At 42.0% G+C, this 9808-nt stretch overlaps 1 long non-coding RNA gene across 1 annotated transcript; it reads left to right on the top strand.

Annotated features, from left to right (window-relative positions):
- The first annotated feature begins 3369 nt into the window (after positions 1-3369).
- On the top strand, positions 3370-4556 carry LOC138960841 (uncharacterized). The gene is made up of 2 exons (XR_011454080.1): positions 3370-3630; positions 3794-4556. It is a non-coding gene; the product is annotated as an uncharacterized lncRNA (long non-coding RNA).
- Positions 4557-9808: the final 5252 nt, after the last annotated feature.

The raw sequence follows: 9808 nt of genomic DNA, 5'->3' as shown, positions 1-9808 counted from the left end.
CAACAACAATAACAAAATATGACCCCTGTACACACCCAACCTTTCTAGGAAACCAAAAGTGGCAGTGCAGCTATACGCACTCTTGAGGCAAAGTAGCTCTATTGTGAAAAGTATACTGCAGAAAAAAGCACTTTGGTGCGAAAAATTGCCATATCAGCTAAACCGCACGCATCAGAGTGAGTATATCAGAGTGAATTATTAGGTAACTGGAAGGTGTAACGCGGCAAGTAAAAAGCTTGTTTGACTGTCGCACATAAGAGTGTCATCAGGCCTTGCATTTCGGAAGTTGTGTTACGTCATGCCGTTTTTACTTTTCTGGATATTGTCAATTCTCACTGAGGACGTTTCATTAGACACAATCTGATTAATAACCAGTCAGAGGAAAATGTAATTATGTGGCTTCTTGTAGCAAGTAACTTTTTGGAGATACCTCTTAAACACAAAATTAGATATTTAATTACAGAAGTGTATATGTTACAGTCAAATCGGGAAATCAGGTATTTCACGAGAATGCCTGAAAGTTTAGGCATTCATGGTAAATACCTGGTTTGATCAGGCAATTCCGGAAATGACTGAATTTTGTTAGGCACTATCAGGAAATGACTAAAAACTACTTGTGCAAATTTCCCGTTTTGCCTGACTGTTAGGCAAAACGGGTTGTTCTGAGACCTTGTCTGTTTTTACCTCGCCTGCCTTGAGCATGAATTTCTCTTCTTGCACATTGTCTATTCATCGTTTGCCCCATTTCACTGAGTTCGGAGTGATTGCAGTTTTTTTTTTTTTTATGGGTGCAGGTCACTACCACGAGTGTAACACTATCGCGTGTGTAAGACTACGAGCACGAATTTATTGTGATTTTCTCGTAAAGTTCGGAGTGATTGGAGTTTGTTTTTACATAGCCGGCCTTGAGCACGAATTTATTGTGAGTTTCTCGTATAGCACATTGTCTTTTTTTTCCCCCTTTTCGCTGAGTTTGGATTGATTGGAGTTCACTTTCAGTATAATGCTAGTTCCATTGTGACGTTGCTCTCAATGTTGAGGGTAGCAATGGAGGAAACAGAATTGGTAGAAGACCGATTTAATCGGTTAATCTTTCAAAAGTACGCCAAAAATGGAAAACACTTGATGCCAAAGTCCAAATATTTTCAAATACTTGAAGAGATGATGGAAAACGGAAGTCGGAAAACTCCACGTCAGTACAAGCTGTTTTCGAAGTAAGTAGACTCCTCTCTCTCTCGTTCCTCCCTCTCTCTCAAACCTGTCTTTCTGTCTGTCTCTGTCTCTCTCTGTCACTTCTCTCTGTCACTGTTTGTCTCGATGTATGTATCTCTCTCTCTGTGACTCTCTTTCTCTCTCTCTCTCTGCGCACATGTCCCATATTTTTGTCCCACACTTCTCTCTAACATACACACACACACACACACACACACGCACACATGCGCAGACACAGATAATAAAATAGTGATCTCTTGATTTTGAATCAGGTATGAAATTGTATCACTTCTCTAACACACACACACACACACACACACACACACACACACACACACGCGCAGACACAGATAATAAAATAGTGATCTCTTGATTTTGAATCAGGTATGAAATTGTATCACTTCTCTCTCACACACACACACACACACACACACACACACACACACGCGCGCGCGCGCAGACACAGATAATAAGTAGTGATCTCTTGATTTTGAATCAGGTATGACATTTTATCACTTCTCTCTAACACACACACACACACACACACACACACACGCACACGCACACACGCGCAGACACAGATAATAAAATAGTGAACTTTTGATTTTGATTCAGGTATGAAATCCTTCGATGTGGGCACATAGACAAACTGATAAAGAAACGAAAGTCACCTGCTGAAACCCCAATCTACTATGTGACAATCGAAGACACATTCGACGTGATCAGAACAGCTCATCTTGCCACAGGACACGGTGGAAGGGATAGGGTTCTAAAGGAAATTGAACAGAAATTTGCAAATGTGCACAGAGAAAGCGTTGAAATTTTCAAGTCTTTATGCAAGGTGTGCCCAGAAAAGACAAAGCGACAAAAAACAAAAGGAGTTGTTGTGAGACCCATCCTTTCAAGTGATTTTTCTTCCAGATGTCAAGTTGGCCTGATTGACTTTCAGTCGATGGGCGATGGTCAGTACAAGTGGATAATGGTTTATCAAGACCATCTTACAAAGTTCGTTGTGTTGCGACCACTGACCTCAAAAAGAGCTTGTGAGGTAGCAGTTCAGTTGATGGACATCTTTGCACTACTTGGAGCTCCTGTGATCCTACAATCGGACAATGGTTCCGAATTCACTGCAGCAATTATCACAGAACTGAGAGACTTGTGGCCTGAACTGAAACTTGTCCATGGCAAGCCGAGACACCCTCAGTCCCAAGGATCTGTGGAGAGAGCAAATGGCGATATAAAGGACATGTTGATTGCCTGGATGGCCGACAACTCCACTACTCGTTGGTCAGTTGGGCTCCGATTTGTTCAGTTCATGAAAAACAGGTCATACAGTGCTGCTATCAAGAGATCTCCATATCAGGCTCTCTTTGGATGTCAACCAAGACTGGGGCTGAGTTCAACTTCTCTACCGAAAGAACTGATTGACGAGTTTCACACTGAGGATGATTTACGTGACTTTTCGATGCGAAATTCTGGCAATAGTGATGCTGAGATGGCCGCAGACGTCCACCATGCAGACGCTGTGGTTGCTGACGTCCACCGTGCAGACGTCGTGGTTGCTGACGTCCACCGTGCAGACGCTGTGGTTGCTGACGTCCTCCGTGCAGACGTCGTGGTTGCTGACGTCCACCGTGCAGACGTCGTGGTTGCTGACGTCCACCGTGCAGACGCTGTGGTTGCTGACGTCCACCGTGCAGACGCTGTGGTTGCTGACGTCCACCGTGCAGACGTCGTGGTTGCTGACGTCCACCGTGCAGACGCTGTGGTTGCTGACGTCCATCGTGCAGACGCTGTGGTTGCTGACGTCCACCGTGCAGACGTCGTGGTTGCTGACGTCCACCATGCAGACGTCGTGGTTGCTGACGTCCACCGTGCAGACGCTGTGGTTGCTGACGTCCACCATGCAGACGTCGTGGTTGCTGACGTCCACCGTGCAGGCGCTGTGGTTGCTGACGTCCACCATGCAGACGTCGTGGTTGCTGACGTCCACCGTGCAGACGCTGTGGTTGCTGACGTCCACCGTGCAGACGTCGTGGTTGCTGACGTCCACCGTGCAGACGTCGTGGTTGCTGACGTCCACCGTGCAGACGCTGTGGTTGATGACGTCCACCGTGCAGACGTCGTAATTGCTGACGTCCACCGTGCAGACGCTGTGGTTGCTGACGTCCACCGTGCAGACGTCGTGGTTGCTGACGTCCACCGTGCAGACGCTGTGGTTGCTGACGTCCACCGTGCAGACGTCGTGGTTGCTGACGTCCACCGTGCAGACGCTGTGGTTGCTGACGTCCACCTTGCAGACGCTGTGGTTGCTGACGTCCACCGTGCAGACGCTGTAGTTGCTGACGTCCACCATGCAGACGTCGTGGTTGCTGACGTCCACCGTGCTGCTGACGTCCACTCAGCTGGCGACGCAAGGTAAGTGACCACTTGTACACGCTTTTGACCTCTCTCTCTTTTATCCCTCTCACTAGCTTTTTTCCTCCCATTCTTTTTCTCTTTTCTTGATCCTTTTTCTCATTCTTTTATTGTTTGTCTTTTTTCTTTCTCTAATAAAAAAAATCTCTTATTGTTTGACTAGGTCTGAACCCCAGCGTAACACTGCCAACATCCACCCTGGAAATGCAAACCTCAGTATTGAGGAGTTGGTGACTGATGACAGTGTGGCATTGCTTGACAGACAATATAAACAAATTCAGCACCACAGACAAGCTAGCAGGGTATGTCAGCTCCAGCAAGCAGAAAGAATGGTGAAGCGGAGTCGCTTGGATCTCGGTCATGGACAGAGAGGTGATAACGTCGCTATACCCATTCCACTGGTGGATAGAGGCCGTGGAGACCCGCGGAATATCCTGGGGGTGATTCTTGACAGGAGTGAAAATGACAACTACACACTGGTGACCAAGAATGGGATTTTAAAAGGAGCCTACGCCAGAAACGATTTCGAACTGTGTCCACAAAAACTGTTGTATTTGAGTGAAATGAACTGTGTTAAGCACGTAAGTCTTCGCGCGGCCGTCATCCTGGGCTCCCAAAGCGGAGGACAAGGATACGTCAAGTGCAACTGTTCGGGTGCAAAGAAATGCCAGAACAATCGGTGCAAATGCTTCAAAGCAAAACTGAAGTGCAACAGTCGGTGTCACCAATCCTTGACTTGTGGAAACAAATGAACTGTTGACAGAAAGTTCTGTTTTAATGTACATTTTAGTTTTTAGAATTAAACATTAAAATGATAACATCATTATGTTCTTTAATTGAATGCCTTAAAATCAAGAGAGAGAAAGAGATAGGAGAGAGAGAGAGAGAGAGAGAGAGAGAGAGAGAGAGAGAGAGAGAGAGAGAGAGAGAGAGAGAGAGAGAGAGAGAGAGAGAATACAGAATAGATTCCACACTGACAGCATTGGCCCGGCATAGGCAGTTGATGGCTGGACAGCAATACCTTCCTGATGGAAAAGAGGCATGAAACCAATTACGACCCCAGCCATTCAAAGTTTTATAGTAGGCTTCTGTGCTGAAATGCTTTCTGACTCTCACCAGAAACACAGATTGTGAGCGGTAGGCATTCTCCGATAATGCCTGGCAGCCTATTTCAGTCAATCACCGATAGTGCCTAAACAATTTCAGTCATTTCCGGATTTGCCTGATCAAACCAGGTATTTACCGTGAATGCCTAAACTTTCAGGCATTCTCGTGAAATACCTGATTTCCCGATTTGACTGTAACATATACACCCACACATTTTGAAAGTCAAAATTCTGCCCGGAAAGCCTTTCGCTCTCATTATGACGTGTTGGAATACAATTTGATGGACTTGATATGTATGCTATAACATAGACAAATGCCTGGTCGACTAGTAGGTTCAATATTTAAAAAGATACACGTAAAAACATTATTGTGAGGGACAGTTTTGTTTGTTATTAGCTTTTCTTACACAAATTACGCCTTTGATTGCGCACCCTTACATTTTCAGCTAGAGCTTAAAGGTCCTCGTCTACATTTTTTCACAGAAATTGACATTTGACCGCTAAAATGTTTAATCCATTCACTAACACTTTCAAAAAAACACCCCCCTCCGATCAGAAAGGACGGAGCAAGTGTAGCCGTTTGAAAATTCATTGATGTATTCCATCGTAGTAGAATATCCTTATTTGGAACATAATGTATACCGGAAGTTTTCAAGTGCTCAACAGCTTTGTCAAAATGGCTGCTCATCGCTTCGCGGACGAAAGTTCTGTGGTAAGTTCTTTTATCAATGTATGCAATACATCCTTGTCATATGTGACTTTTAATTGGCTGCAAACAAGGCTTCAGAAGGCAACAATACTTGCTCAAGCAAAGTGTTTGCTCTGGTAACCTTCTGTGTTCGCCATTCGTCGACATGAAATTGTAGCCGAGTGTTCGCGTTTCGGGGATCGTCTGAAAAGTCAGTTTTACTCTTACCGTAGTGCACAGTCATTATGGTACCTTATGTTTTATGGCGGTTTGAATAGAGGCTCTGCACGATTGTTTGTTTGTTTGTTTGCTTAACGCCCAGCCGACCACGAAGGGCCATATCAGGGCGGTGCTGCTTTGACATATAACGTGCGCCACACACAAGACAGAAGTCGCAGCACAGGCTTCATGTCTCACCCAGTCACATTATTCTGACACCGGACCAACCAGTCCTAATACTAACCCCATAATGCCAGACGCCAGGCGGAGCAGCCACTAGATTGCCAATTTTAAAGTCTTAGGTATGACCCGGCCGGGGTTCGAACCCACGACCTCCCGATCACGGGGCGGACGCCTTACCACTAGGCCAACCGTGCCGGGCTCTGCACGATGATTCCTTACAACAATAAAGAAGTCATCATAAAAAGAAAGCAAAAGAGTAACGTTAATTTGATGGTATGGAGAGGCATAGTAGGTAGGGGTTGGTATAAGGCTAAGACGTCAGGCAGCGCATTGCTTACTGAAGTTACTCCATACTAACGATCCCCCCTCCCCTTCAAAGTACTGCGCTGTTCGAATTTGGACCCCGTATTCCACTCATGGAGTCTTATTCCTAATGAAAAATTGTCTTTTGGCTTAGAAATCTGCTTCATAGCCAACTCAATTCATTTTCAGTAAAATATGACTTCATCACAAATCTGCTTCACTTGCAAAACATTGACATGATTTTTTCCCTCTAGAAAATTGAACCAAGTGAAGTTGGGAGGGGTGTACTTATCAGTCTGGCTGCCGACCAACCTAGCTATAGGTGTATTTCCGTTTTGACATAGTGACCGTCACTGACACTAACACGTAAAGCGAAAGTAAAGTCCACATGCACTATATGTAGGACTGCTTCAGTGCTTGCAATCCACTTAAATTTTGATTTATTCACATGAGATCATTTATATCACACATAGCACACACAATGATTAGACTCATAAACAATGTATTTTTGCAACAAAAACCCTTGATTTTTGTGCTTTCAATTTAAATAAGTTTACATAGATTACTACCCTCAACTAAAATGTCTGAATCACATTTACTTACCCTGCAAGAGTGAAAATGATCTCAAGGTCACAGAACAACCGTGAATTTACACCAGACGTGTGTGTGTGTGTATGTGTCTCTGTATTATGTACACTAGTACACGTCTAAATTCTAAATCCAGCATTCACTGCCAATAAATTAATTGAAGCTCAGAATTAAGTTTTGTTAATTTTATTTTGTAGATCTGTAGCTGTTCAATGGGAATTGTGGTTAGAGGTGTGTGGACACAGGTGGGTTTGAGTTAGTGTGTGATGAACTCGGTACATTTTAGTATTGTTTAAAAAAAAATTTCTACTTGTATTGATAATGCTCATTTTGATATCTAATGTAATTTTTGTCTTGATTTTAATGTGTACACTTGTCTTGCAATGTTAATTATAATGAAAACAATATCAATTTAAATTTGTATGCTAGAAATGCAGTATATTAAGTTTTATAATTTGTTTTAAACTGTGTTTTGTAAGTCTGTTGTGGATATTCAAATAAAATTTTTTTTCTGTGTGACATTGTGTTGGAGTGAATGTGGATATTATATGTATGTGTGTTTTTTGCATAATACCTGATTTTGTTTTATACATTTCAATTATGCATTCAAAATGCCAAACACGTTAAGGGTTTGAAATACATTATTATTGTATATCCAGTTGTATTGTAGATATATTTTTTCATTTACTTATGATTCAGTTCCGACAGTAACAAAAAAAAAATCAATTTCTTTGATTTTGTTTTTTCATAGTTTGTTTTTCGTTTTTAAAGCTGTCCACTTTGATACTCAGGTTGAATCAAGCACACCTTTTTCAAGCGAGAATGAAAATAGCAGCAGCTCAACATCACCAGTGAATGCCAGAAGAGGGAGGGGCAGGGGCAGGGGCAGGGCCAGCAATCATGTTAGCCAGCGGCAACGTGGACGCGGCAGGGGAGCAAGGCGTGAGAGAGGCCGCACCTGGACAGCAACAGAGTTGGCTGCTGCCCAAACTTGTCGGGCACAACGGTCCGACAATCTTTCAGTGAGTTCGCGTTTTTAACTGTATGAACAATTCTTCTTTGTAATAATATTTTTTAGCTGCTTATATTAGTCACAGTGATTTGAGTAAGGGCTCATTGTTTGTGTGCTAGTGTTTGTGTGTTATTGATACTTACGTTTTTGCAAGGGATGCTAACAAAATCGTCAATCTAATCAATCAGTTCTGACACACTTTAATAACAAGTCGCGTAAGGCGAAAATACAACATTTAGTCAAGTCGCTGTCGAACTCACAGAATGAAACTGAACGCAACGCAACGCAGCAAGACCGTATACTCGTAGCATCGTCAGTCCACCGCGTACGGCAAAGGCAGTGAAATTGACAGGAAGAGCGGGGTAGTACTTGCGCTGAGAAGGATAGCACGCTTTTCTGTACCTCTCTTTGTTTTAACTTTCTGAGCGTGTTTTTAATCCAAACATATCATATCTATATGTTTTTGGAATCAGGAACCGACAAGAAATAAGATGAAAGTGTTTTTAAATTGATTTGAAAAATTTAATTTTGATAATAATTTTTATATATTTAATTTTCAGAGCTTGTTTTTAATCCAAATATAAGATATTTATATGTTTTTGGAATCAGCAAATGATGGAGAATAAGATGAACGTAAATTTGGATAGTTTTATAAAAACAATTTTTTTTTTACAATTTTCAGATTTTTAATGACCAAAGTCATTAATTAATTTTTAAGCCACCAAGCTGAAATGCAATACCGAAGTCCGGGCTTCGTCGAAGACTACTTGACCAAAATTTCAACCAATTTGGTTGAAAAATGAGAGCGTGACAGTGCCGCCTCAACTTTCACGAAAAGCCGGATATGACGTCATCAAAGACATTTATCAAAAAAAGGAAAAAAACGTTCGGGGATATCATACCCAGGAACTCTCATGTCAAATTTCATAAAGATCGGTCCAGTAGTTTGGTCTGAATCGCTCTACACGCACGCACGCACGCACGCACGCACGCACGCACGCACGCACACACATACACCACGACCCTCGTTTCGATTCCCCCTCGATGTTAAAACATTTAGTCAAAACTTGACTAAATGTAACAAAAGCATTATATAATGACATATACATCAGAATACGCCTTCACACACATATACTCTCACTCACACAAAAATAGCCAAACTAATAACTTTTTAACAGCAGTTGCCAGCACACATCCATACTTGAACTTTTTCACAAACATTCACATGCATTCAGGTGCAAAAATACAACGTTACACACACAGTGTCTCCAGACAACCATGTTAAACACGCACACATTTATTATATCTGAAATTTGTCAAATAAACAACTGGAGATCAAAATTCCCTTAACCTTCACTGTTGGTCGTGCACAACCCAGAGCCTCACAAAATCGTGTTTATCTCTGAAACTATTTGGAATTTTTCATTGAGACAATGTAATCTCTGATTACCATACAACCGGTACTATTGTTAACTTTTGAAAAAAATTATGTTTGTAAACAAACAAATAAGAGCTGACATAATTTTAACTTCACAATCCAGATGATGTTTATCCTGGATGACCCATATGGAATTACATAAGGATTTTTACGCTGTTGATCCTTATTTGGATGGCGTGGGTCGTGTAGGACCCATACTGCGGCAAAACGTTTATTCCTATTCAGAAGGCGTGGGTTGTGTACGACCCAGACATTTTACGTTGAAGCCTTCTTTGGAAAGTATGGGTCGTGTACATCACCTGGAGTGTGTAGTCCAAAGCTTGATTCAGTGAAAATTATTGTAAGAGAGAGCAATTTCCCTTCACATATAGCCAACTGACAAAACTTTAAAGCTGAAAAAGGCACCAAAGCAGGCTGGCAGCAGAATGTTTCATATATTTGAAGAACAATATACTGAAGAGTTTGTTTTTGCTTTTTGCATTAATATACAACCCCCCCCCCCAAAAAAAAAAAAAAAAAAAAAAAAAAGTTTAAACAGACTCTTGTTGAATCTGCAGAAAAGTGGCATGCTTTAACAAGATAAAATAAGAACCTGTTTAAATTTATTTCAATTTCATTATTATTCATCAATTTTATGAATT

The sequence above is a fragment of the Littorina saxatilis genome, linkage group LG3 (genome assembly GCF_037325665.1).
Source record: "Littorina saxatilis isolate snail1 linkage group LG3, US_GU_Lsax_2.0, whole genome shotgun sequence".
NCBI lineage: Eukaryota > Metazoa > Mollusca > Gastropoda > Littorinimorpha > Littorinidae > Littorina > Littorina saxatilis.
The sequence above is the reverse complement of the archived record's forward strand: the minus strand, read 5'-3'. Positions and strand labels throughout refer to the sequence as shown.